This window comes from Corapipo altera, unplaced genomic scaffold (genome assembly GCF_003945725.1).
Source record: "Corapipo altera isolate COAL_440 unplaced genomic scaffold, ASM394572v1 53, whole genome shotgun sequence".
NCBI lineage: Eukaryota > Metazoa > Chordata > Aves > Passeriformes > Pipridae > Corapipo > Corapipo altera.
The window spans coordinates 9047315-9059501 of NW_020884900.1; the positions used below are offsets into that span (position 1 = coordinate 9047315).

The 12187-nt window shown below is 42.5% G+C and overlaps 1 protein-coding gene across 6 annotated transcripts in view; it reads right to left on the reverse strand.

Annotated features, from left to right (window-relative positions):
* The window catches only part of KAT6B (lysine acetyltransferase 6B), a 111663-nt gene extending 109682 nt beyond the window's left edge, over nucleotides 1-1981 (reverse strand). The window contains exon 1 of one of the 6 annotated variants that reach the window (XM_027649439.1): nucleotides 1861-1981. The gene's annotated coding sequence lies outside the window, so the exon portion shown is untranslated. Of the gene's footprint in view, nucleotides 1-1313; nucleotides 1648-1704 lie in introns of those variants that run through there. The other 5 variants (XM_027649438.1, XM_027649437.1, XM_027649441.1 and 2 more) reach the window with 5 other exon arrangements.
* Between the last annotated feature and the right edge of the window lie 10206 nt (nucleotides 1982-12187).

Consider the following 12187-nt stretch of genomic DNA (forward strand, 5'->3'; position numbering starts at 1 on the left):
CCCCGCCGCCACCGCGCGCGGCTCGGCGCACCTACGCCGCCATTTTGTCTCGCCCTGTTGTACTTAACGTGAATCCGACATGACACTGATTACAGCCCAATGGAGGCTCATTAAAACCTTACCTACCCCGCGCCCCGCCCGCCGCCCGCCGCCATTGGCCCGCGCCGCGCACGCCGCCGCGCGCTCATTGGCCGCGGGGCGCTGTCCATCACCCGCCCACACCGGGCCCGTCCCGCCCAGCAACCAGCCGGCCTCTCCCATTGGCGAGCGGCGGGTGTCAATCAGTCGGCGCGCCCCTTCCCTCCAGGCCCAGCCCCGCCCTCCCGCGGGCAGGGGCGGGGCCGGTGGCTCTCCGTGGCTCCCACTGGCCGCCGCCGCCGCCACACACCCGCGCGTCCCGCCCTCCCGCCCGCCCCGGGCCTCGGGCGCTCGCCATTGGTCACCAGACGCCAGAGGGGGCGGGACCTTTCGCAATCCTGCCCTCCCGTTGGCCACCTCTGCCGTCCGTCCGGGCTCCCCGGCCCCGCCGCCCTCCCCCCGCCGCCGCCCCACCCGCTCCCTGCCGAAGTTTGTTCGGGAGGGCGAGCGCTGCCGAGACACCGGCGGCGGCCTGAACCAGCGCGGCAGGGCGGGCGGGCGCGCGACACACACTAATGAGCGGCCTTAAATATTGAGCGTCACGCGCGTGCCTCAGAGCCTGCCCCTCGCCCGGGCGGGCGAGATGGAGCAGCGTGCTCCCAGCATAACCCTCCCAAGGTGCCTGGCACTGGCAGCCGCTTATCGCGCACACACACACCCCACACCGCCAAGGGAGGGGAGGAGGGGGTGGGAACGGGGACGACGACAATGACTCCCAGCTCTACAGCCACATGCAGGTCCCTGCAAGTTTCGCCATGCGAAGCACAGGGACTTCTCTGTCACCCCGTCTGCGAAGGAACAATTACCGCCTCAGAAAGACAGGGTGGGAACATGCAACACAAAAACCTCAGCCATCCCCTGCTTCCCTCCGCCACTCCATTCCCCCTCTCCCCACCCCATCCAACCCAGCCATCACCTCCTGCTGCTGCTGCTCCCCCTCCCCTGCAAAACGCAGAGCATTGCAATGCATTTACCCAGCACAAGTGTCTGCAAACACGTGCATCAGCCTCCAGTGCAAAAGGAAAAAAAGTACCCAGCCTAGTGACAAGCCCCCTGCGCTGGGAGAGGGGAGGGAAAGGGGGTTATTATGGCAAATTGCAGCCTGTCACCCAGTGCAAAACAAAACCCATCGCATGCTCCCTGTTATCCCCCACATAAACTCCTGGGAATCTAACCTCCGATGCAGGTTCCCCCCTTTGCTTGCAATGACCTCCTTTCTCTGCCCGTGTGTGTTTCTGCAGCAGCGGTTCCTGCGGAATGTGCTGCCCCTGAAACGCGATCGCGGCTCCTCTCTCTCTCTCGCTCGCTCGCTCTCTCCGCTCTGTCTCTCGCTCGCCCGCTCGCTCTCTCTCCTGGCTGCAACCAGAGCCAGGAACACAACAACAACACAGCCTCCCCCCACCCCCTTCCCCAAACACATACACACTGAAGAAACCCAGCCAGGAGAGCCAGACGAGCCGGGGAGGGGGTGGAGGGAATCCCCAGCCAGCGGATTGATTGCACCAGTTACCTTCCCTAAGCCCTTCCGCGAGAGGGGAAAAAAGAAGATGAATACGGAGAGAATACCTTGTCTCCCCTCCTCCTCCTCCGCGGGGCTCCTCTTCTCACTCCAAAATACTAAAAGGTGGACGGGCAGATCAGACACACGCGTTCAGCTCTCGGCGGGGGAAGGGAGCCACGCGAGCAATTATCATTAATTTAGAAATTAAAACAGAAACCCACCCCAGACCTCCAGCCTCCCCGGTGCGGGCGGACGCAGATTGCGGGGACTGGTGCTAAGACACAGGACCTGATAACAGCTAATTGAAAGGTTAATCTACATAGGCTGTGACAGAAGAGGTCCCTCCCCACTTTTTTATCTGCTGTTGGCAAGTGGGAAATTGAGCTCCCCCCTAGCTTTTTCCCTAAAAAAAAAAAAAAAAAAAAAAAAGAAAAGAAAAGAAAAATCCGGGGGGGGGGGGGGAGAAAGGGGGATTCCAGGCGATAAAGTTTGGGGGGCGGTGCGTCCCCAGGGCGGGAAGGCGGCTGTAGGGGAGCGGCCACCGGCGCCTCCCGGGGGGCCCTTGGCCGCTGTCGGGGGGTCGCGCCGGGCTTCCCGTCCAACATGGGGCGATTTAAAACGTCCCGGTGGGAGCACCACCACAGGCAGGCTTGGGAGAGCCAGTGCTTCCCAAAGGGCTCGAGCACTCTCGGTCCGGGGGAAAGACGGCTGTGCTTGAGGCGACCATAATTAGTCCGAGGGATGGAAGCGGAGTGAACAAGTCACAGATGTTGTCCTCCCATGGAGTTTATACATGTAACAAGATGTTACGAGGAATGTGTTTTAAAGAACAAGGTGATAACACGTATGGACTTAAAACTCATTTAAACGTTTTCTCCACCCTGTCTTGAGCTGGGTTGCCAAAGGCCACTCACCATGTCAAAGTTTTAGTACTACATGTGATGGTTTTCTCAGTTACGTCCAGCAAACACCACTTTTACCCAAACACCAGTTTTCACCCAAGCATGGCATGACAAAATACCGTGGGGTACATCCCACACGGTACCACGCAAAGGAGAAAAAGGCAATCTCCTACCTGAGCATCTACTCAAGCAAGAACCAAGCAGACATCCCACCATCTTCCCCAACTTGACCATCTCAGAAGTCTTTCCTCAACATCCTCTTTTCCCCATCTTGTGGGTGATGTGTTCCGTTAGGTGCCTGTCTGCAAAGTTTTCTAAAAATATCTGGTCCCAAAGAAAAAAATATAAAAATAAAATTTTTAAAAAAATCTTTTACAGTGGGTGGAATATTACCTTGTACAATAAATTTCAAAGGTCTTTCCTAGATGATGTACTACATGAGAATCGGCAAGTAAACAAAGTTTCCGTTTTAAAATAATAAGCATTAAGGTTTAGTGCAACTTTTTCAGAGTCAATTGCTGGAGATCTTTGGTAATGTTTCAGAGCACTGTAAAACTGTATGACCTACTTACAGAAAGCTACTGGGTGAAAATAATATTCCAGCATGTATCTATCATACCATAACCATTGACTGAGGTTTTAGTCTTTTAACTTCCAGATGCAGCCTTTTAAACATAGAGTGGGAAATTGAAATGTGTAGTGACCTAATACCCATTGGAGAATCCGTCAAGGTTTATGTATTATGCAGGACCTGGCTATGATTTAAAATCACTTTTAAATTATTGGAAACAATATAAATCATTACAGCACAATTTGTAGCAGAGTGTCACATTTGCAACACTATTCTGAGTGTTGTGTCAACATTTCCATCATAAACTTTTTTTTTTTTTCCTTTCTGGGAAATTTACAACTTGGTTAGTGGTAAAAACAAATAATTTTTTGAAACTGAAACTTGGCATAGCCACATCCCAGTTCGGGAAACAAAACACTCTACAAAACTTGATAATCTGTTTGGCCATTTTGAAATTACTAGTGTGTTGAAGACATAAGTAATAGCACAGAGAAAAATCATAAAATCTCTGGTTTAAATAATTCCATTCTTTTTTCTTAATATAACCCTTTTCCTAAATAAATTTTATAGGACAATGTCATTGGGTGTTGTGTTCCAGTTTTTAACATATTCAAGAATTTTTGTTTGAAGAGAGGCTCCTATGGATCTTGACATTTGTTGTGTACCTAACATTATGTAAATTGTAAAGTTAAGCACATGACCCTCTTTATACGTGAATCATCATCCAGCAAACCTAGATCCACTATCATTGTACATTATACTATTTCCCAGAATAATAACTTCAAAAAAATGACATCGTGGGAATTTAGTGCAGTTCAGTTTGAGACAGTGCATTTTACACAGAGAAGCCATAAATACCTGAAACACTTTGCATGCAACTGAGAATGTCTAATATGTTGTGTGCATTTTGGTTTGTAATCTAAATAAGAAATATTTTTGGTTTATTGTATGAAAAAAACCTCAAGCCTATATTAAAAATATCTATGAAAAAGTTATAAGCCCGCCAACAAAGTTAGTGTAAGCAATAAAATTCTAAAACACTTTAGTACGTCTTCTACGGTCAGACTTTGGGGGATTTCTCTCCCATAGCTACCTAAAACTGATGAAGTACAACAACTAATTCCCCTGATCAGTAACAGGTGCCTAAACACCTATACATCCATTCCATCTGCTAAAAAGATGTTCTTGGTATTAAAAGTATCTAAAATCAAAATTACTCTCTTGTGTCTGCTTGTAGAAAGAAGTACTGTGGCCCATTTCACTTTGTTCTATTAATCTCTTTGCTTTTATTATGTTTTAAATAAACTTATTTAAAAGATAGTCACCCCCACACACACCCCAGGGAAAAATATATTTGATTGCACATCTATATTGTAGTGTACGTAGTAAACATATCCTTCTCTCCAAAAGTCATTAGAATTATTGTAAAATTGCACGTATGCTGCTATTTTTGGATCCCAAGTGAGAGAAAGCAAGAAGTTAAGGGCTGAGCATGGTCTGAGTTAAATTCAGTTCTCAAAATCAAAATCTGAAAATTGCTATATATATAGTACTGGTGTAAGACATGCTGGAGACTACTGCTTAAATGAAGCCCAGACATATGCAGAACAAATTCATCAGTATACAAAAAAGAATGCTAAATTAGAGTTTGAACACTCATTCGAAATCAGTAAGAAAATTCTTGTGCATGAAATTACTGCCATATTAAGAATTTCCCTGTGAGGGCTTTAATCACTGATGCAGTTCCATTAGAACTAGCGGGGCTGTTACATATTTAGAAACAATTATACAGTTGTCCGTGTTGGTATGGTGACAGATCCCTATTTATCTTTGGAGCTTCTAGAGGGTAAAGTCTTGACCCCCACCAAAGTCTGGCAAAACTTCCTATGACTTCAACAAAGCCAGGATGTTCCTTCCAATATTGTTACACATAACCACATATATGACTACAGTCACCTGGAAATTGCAACCCCTGGCATATGCTGTTGAAAGAAGTGACCTTGGGGAGAAAATTCATCTCAAGAGTGCAGCGAGTTTCTTCCCAGCCTCTGCACCCCAGCATGTCCCTGTCAATGAGCTGAACATATGTATTCTTTACCCATAACACCTCTTCTACTTAGCTCATCTGCTGGCAACTTCCCTGTAACCCTATCCTTCAACCTCATATTCCTTCTGAACTGAAACAGCCTCTTCTTTTTTTTGTTTTTTCATCTGTGATACTTATTACCAGCCTTTTATATTGTAATTTAATCTGAAAGATTAAGCCACAAAACTAACTCTGAATGCAGTCAGAAAACGTCTTGGTTTATGCATAAGGATGTGCATTGCTGCACACAACAGAGCATCACTGCCCAATTTAAGCACTATAGATTACATTAATATATACATTCACATATTTATACACAGACAAAGTGAATAACCTCTGGGTATATTTTCTGATCATTTGCTGTCTCATCTATTACATTTAATGAAATTGAATAATAGTATAAAATAGCCTTCTGCTGCCATCTTACTGATTCAGGAGCTTTTTAATTCCTGAAACTAGCAGATTATAAGGTAAATGTTATAGCAATTTCAATTCAGGAGTTGTAATTGGCATAATACTGTAATTTGGAAATAAGTGTTTGTGGTAGATCAGCTGTCATCCCACAGGGATGAAGACAGTGACTTTTTATAATAAATCCCACATGTTTCTTTCTACTCTGGCAAATATACCAAACTGCTATATCAAAGCACTTTACAATCCTTAATGAATTAGTTCCTGTAAGAGCTCTTTAAGTGAATGTATATTATTTTTCCTGTTCTCCAACCAGAGATATACAAAGCATAAAGCAAAGTGGTTAGAAGAGAGTGCTGGATTCAGGAAAAACCTGGTCACCTGAGTTCCATGGGCCCTACTCTAGCCATAAGAGATCCACTTACAGAGTAGCTGTGCAAGTCATGGAAAGGAAACTAGTGGACTGTTAACACGTGTTTGAAAACTTAGCAGGGGCATGTCTTTTTGTTGCATTAACTATTATACATGTTAGAGAAGCAATGGGATAAAAAGAGTTTAGGAATGCAAAGGAAAAGGCTAAAAGCAAAGCAGAAGAAACTTTTATACCTGGCAGTGTCCTATAAATTGGTGTTTTCATGTACACAGTATCTCACAGTACTGTAAGTGGAGGTTCTATTTGTACATGATAAAGGATTAGTAAGTGATTAATAGATGTTTTAATAGATGGTAATCAATTGTTATGAGTCCAGTGGGTCAATAGGGTTTTTTACAATAGCTCATCATAGTCTGAAACACCCTACTGATGTATTTAAACTTTACAGCTTTACTTTGAAACACCTGCTAATCTTGTGTTAAAGCTCACGAGTGAAATCTTAATACAAAATGTGACTCAAAACAAATTTGCTGAAGAAAAAAGGATTAGCACAGTAAATTGTTAGTTATAGCTGCACTGGATTTAAGTTTCTCCTTTTGCCATGTAAAAAGCACTGATAGGATAGGAAGCGTTTTGCTACTGTGTGCAAGAGTAGTGTTTGTGAGGCTAATCCTAATAGGAAGGCCTGGGATACTGCAGGACTCTGTGTCAACCAGCATCACTGAACTTGATGCAGCTTTGTGTTTTTAAACACGTTTGCGGTAATACTTTGTGAGGGCAGCTGATGAGATAAAGGATGGAACTGAAAATAAATAAAGATCACTTTGCTAGTGAAAGCTGTCATAATCAGGGACTGCTCAGGTCCTTCTTGCTACCGTCCTGCTGCGATTAGTTAGTCTAGGTGAAAGGGGAGGATGCTGGTGTTTGCAGGAGCAATTTTAACACCTCAGCTTGTCTTTGTGAGCTCTAAAGTAATTAACTTTCCAATCATTACCGGTTGACTTTGTCGACAGGTTTAGGTTTCCCCTCCCGCTGTTGCCTTTGGGGATATTGGGTTGTCACTTTATGAAACGGGGGATTCATTTTAGAGTTCACACAAAATCCCTTTCACAGCTTCCCAACAGCTTTTTGTGGTCTCCATACTGCTGGAATATTCTCTTGGCCTATGTTTTAATGAACATGACTTATATAACTTTCTCCAGATCCAACTAGACAAGAAGGGGGGAGGGGAAGGGGGGCTGAAGCTTCTCCAAAAAGGCTGGTAGCACACTTGCTGAGCGCTTCAAATGAAAAGAGGGCCATCCTCGGTACTTAGAAGTCAATAAAAGAGACTGCAAAGGTAGTTTTGCTAAATAAGGTTACTTTGAGTTGCTAAAGGATTCTGACAGTCCTTAATGTAACTGAATGAATGCTCACAACTTCCAACTGTGATGTGGGTGTACTACATTCTAGTTCAGTTTTAGCCAGGGGAAAATTTCCAGGTTTGTAGTTGTTGCAATCTTTCTTTAGTCAAAGATTGCCAAGAAACCTGGAGAAAAAGAGGTAGGAGAAAGCTTGACCATACTTTTGTTAATCCCATTTTCATCCAGTTTCCACTATATTTTTTTTTTAAATTCTATTAAGAAGCTGAAAAAATTGTAATGACCAGAAAGTCTATCACCAGCTGCATAATTTGGAGACTATTCCGATGCTGCCCAACTCTTGCTGTACAACAGCACCATACCTGTAAGAAGTATGACTGCAAGGCACACCCCCCACTTTTCAGACTCAATAGACAAAGAAAGCCCTCATGTACCGCAAAGCTGGTTGGAGAAATTCCCCTTTCATCTTCTGCTCGGCATCTCCTGGCTCACTGACCTCCTCACTAAGGGTGGGAGTTTGGGAAATAATCTATGTAGCAAAACAGCTCTGAAATTGCTGAGCCCAGGCTTAGAAATCCTTAGGTCTGCTTTGTAATCTTTGGAAATTGAGTAACATCCACTCTAATCTTTTCCTTTTGCAGCTTGAAGCAAGAGGAGTTTGACTGGTTTCAAGGACCATGCTGCTATCTCCAGCTGGAGTTTTAGCTATGTCTGTATGATGTTTTCTTTACTTTCTTTGTTGGCAGCATTAGTTGTGAAGTTCCCTTGCTAAATAAAGCTCTGACTGCACAAACAATTTATTTCAGTCACTTCCCATAGCTGCCGGTACTGGAGCAACTCTACCTCTGTTAGCTAGACTAGGAGGCCTGTCAGAGTCAGGTGGCAATATACCACATCATTTCAACTACCCTTTCAGAAACCTTTAGATTTGCTCAATGCTCCTTTAAAAATAGCCAGTGGCTTGTATTAGGGCTCCTAACCTGACTAACTCTGGTTTTTAAATTATTGTCACGCACAGAAGGATTTTGTATTAAATATCCTTTGGGAAGGAAAATCTGAGTGAAAAGGGATTTGGGGGGCAGGAGAGACTTGTTTTTCTGTGTCAGGTAATATGAGAATGTGAAGTAGTAGCTAGGAAGAACTAAGGTAATAATATATATCACTGCTGGAAACATGAAGTGTCTTCATACACATGGAACTACACAAACTGCCTCCTCAGTGGTACATAGGATAGGTAGCTGTTGATTTAACAAGATTCCAGGGATGGAGTTGCATTATCCAGCATAATGAAGCCCTTTGTTTATTTAATAAAAAAAAAAATAAAAAAAGGGAAGTTCTACTTCTCAGCCGATGGCAGGACCTGGGCAAGCAGTGAGTTTGTTTCCTTAGCACTGGCCAGATCCCCTCTGTTATCCTGATATTATTCCCCTTTGTTATTCGATATCCCACAGTGCCAGCTAAGTCAGAAGTTGTCACACTCCTCACTGGTGCAGCAGGATACAAAATAGCTGGGGGTGGGGAGGAAGACTGGAATGGTTAGGAGGTGGAAGGGAAAAGGCCTTTTTTTTGTGAAAACAGTAGCACCAGCTGCATCCTGCAAGTCGCTAAATTAGCCAGTCAGTTGTTTTGCTTTTAATTTTTGTGTGAATTCAAGAATAGGTTGTGGATGTCTTGGCAACTCATGAATGAGGCTCTTTATGAAAGAATTCACCTTGCAGAGGGGCTGCTGTCAGATGCACAAGCCTCTTTCCATTAATTAAGCTGCAGAACATCCCCTCTTTTTTTTTTCCCCATCCCTCTCAACGCCTGGATAATCAGACCCTATGTCTTTCCATAACATCCACCACTGCCTCTCTTGGTCCTCACAGTATTTTACCCACTCTGTTAATTCTGGGCTGCCAGATTTTTTTTTTTTCTAACACAGCTTATTGCTGCTGAGATATCATGCTGCCTGAGCTAACAACTAAGATGAATATTCTGCTCCACTGCAACTAGTAACATTCTCTATGCATTATATTCATCTGAAGGGTGGCCTAAGAGCAAAGTTGGATATTTTCAAAAAGCTCAGCTGAGAGTCAATCGACTCTTATTGTTTTTCGACAGGAGTCAGATGCTTAACTTGTGTCCAGTGAGTCATCCCCTGGATTGTCACTTGCTCACAGGGAAGCAGCCCCACAGAAGGTGCAAAGAACTTTCAGACATCCTAGAAATGACCTGCCATTAAAAGTGTATAACCCAAACTGTATCGAGTTAGAGAGTGATTACAGATGTAATTATGTCTGAACAGACAGTCTGGGGAGAGGAGGAGGGTAGCACCAAGAACCTCAATCAATCGTCTCTCATCTTTGCTGTGGTCTGAGTAAGATATGTGACTGCAACTGAATAGTCTTGAAGTTTTTGGTGGGATACTCATGTGTGCGTTTATGAAGTTACACATCTGCTTCAGGGAATAATCCCAAATATTTTAAACCCAATTAAAGGTTTCCATTGGCTGAGGAGCTCACTATCATACCTAAGTGTTTGCATGTTTGGGCTTAATTTTGTATGGCTGAATTAAATCCTAGTCATTAGGAATAGAAATATATATATGTGGTATTAATGGCAGGCTTTTATAAATGATCTGTTCATTTTCCTTCACTTCCAAGTAATGCTGAACATTAATTTCCTGAAAATGAAACAATCTGAAGTAGAGCATACCAAATAATTAATCTTTGGAAACTCTGGACTAAATTAAAATAATTTTAAGTTAAATAAAGAGCTCATCTGTGGTCTTGGTGCTCTTTCTGGGAAGCAAGGGATACATAAAAGAATAAAAAAGAAAGCAAATACCGAATTACCTAATGGAAAAGGAATCTACAAATATATGGAATAAATTCCCACATTACATCATAAAACTAGCTTTCTCACAAATGCTGTCATTGCAAATGCCAAGACACATAGGAGGCCATTCAATTAGTTGTAAAACTGAATAAGCAAATGGGAAATTATTTGCATTGAACATATGCATTTTCTATTTTTGGGGCTTGGCGACTTTTTTTTTTTTTTTTAGATATTATCAAATCATCTATTATACTACAGGTTTTCCTTATACTAAGAATTGGGTGTGGTAGAATTTGAAATACCACTTAAATTGTAAACCTGTGGAAGTAGAAATTCTCTTTATTACTTCAGGCAGCATCTCAAAGAATGAGCACTCACAATAAACAACGTTTATTATTAGCAAATGACTTTTTAATTCAACACTGTAATTTGATTAAAATTAAAACATAAATGTAGTTGAATAGTTATCTCTAAGTGGAGAACATTCAGTATTAGATCCAGGAAAAATGAATGCCTACATTTCAGAAAGCACAATAAATGAGATCTTTTTATTTACCTTCTGCAGAAGGATTCAGTAAAACTAATATTTGTAAATAGCTGTGACATCTTCACAGAGAAATTGTATACAATAACATATTTCTAAAACCCAGAAATTTCCAGAAAAGCATCCTTGTTTACATCCCTTTGCCCACTCAGCCTACTAATCCTTTGTTTCTTCCAGTCCCACTTGTCTTTTTTTTTTTTTTTTTCCCCCAACCTTTCCTTGGCTTCAAATCCACAGCTATCTGGAACTATCAGAGACAAAGAGTCTAATGGAAAATCATACGGGTGAAGAGACTGAATACAATAGTGGGCAGCAGGGTCTTCTGAGTTTTAAAGGCATGGCACTGACTCTAGACTTGCTGAAAGCTCCTTGCTACAGTTTTCTTGTTTGTGAAATAAGAAAGATATTATTAACCTGTCTCTTGGTGAAGCAGACATGGAGCTCAGAAATGCTCCTGTCTGTATAAATGCTGAGGATTATTAGAGAGAAGATGTTCATCTTGGGAGGGGGCTTCTGAATGTAGTGATGAACTCAATTTCAATTGCTGCATATGAGTTTTTTTTTTCTTGTAACAATTAACCTCTTAGAAAAGAATTAACACTGAGTTTACATGTTGACTCTATAGACATTGGAAAATTGCTTTTAAAAATCATATATAAATCCAGGAAATTACATTTCTCCTTTGCTTCTAAAATTACAAACTTCTGACTTCCCAGCTGGTAATGCAAGCAATCAAAATCAGGTCTCTTGAGTGCAGTTGCATGACACACATGAACAACAATCTCATTTCATAAAGAATTAACCCACAGCCAGCTACATTAACTGGCTCCAATTCATGCCACAAAGCTCATCTGATCCAAGCGCTGTAGTTTCCACTTTGCAAAGGCAGCAATGTACTGGCCAAATAACAGCAAAACTTCTCAGACATCTACCTTAACAAAGCTCCCTGGCAGAGGGGAAAAGTTTGGAATAAAGCACTCAGAAGCTTTGTCTTAACTTTCTGTTTTTGTTACAGGCTGCCTATCAGTAAGTCAGCCACTTAACCTCCCAGAATTTCATCTTCTATCGTACAGACACAGTAATACCTCCTTTGGCTATCTTTTTACTCTAGAGCATAAAGAAAGTGACATTACCCTTTCCCCCCAGTCTCAGCTAAGACACCTCAGCACTACTGTGATTCTAATCAGTAACATCATTAACAACTGTCTAAACAGAAAGACCTTCTTCAATTTGAAATTTCCCGGATTATATCTAGTTAAAATTCTCTTTATAATTTCTCAGAAGTTTTGAGAGAAGGTAGGAGGAAAGGAGTTACTTGTTTTGGGTTGATGATTTAGTTCCATAAATGTTCCAAGTATAGGGTCATAGCAAGGAAGCAGAGAACATAGATCCAAATGAGGAAAGCCTGGCAAATTTAACTTCTTTAAGCAGGACCACTCCTTAAAATGCACCATTTAGAACTTAAATTTAAAGATGATGT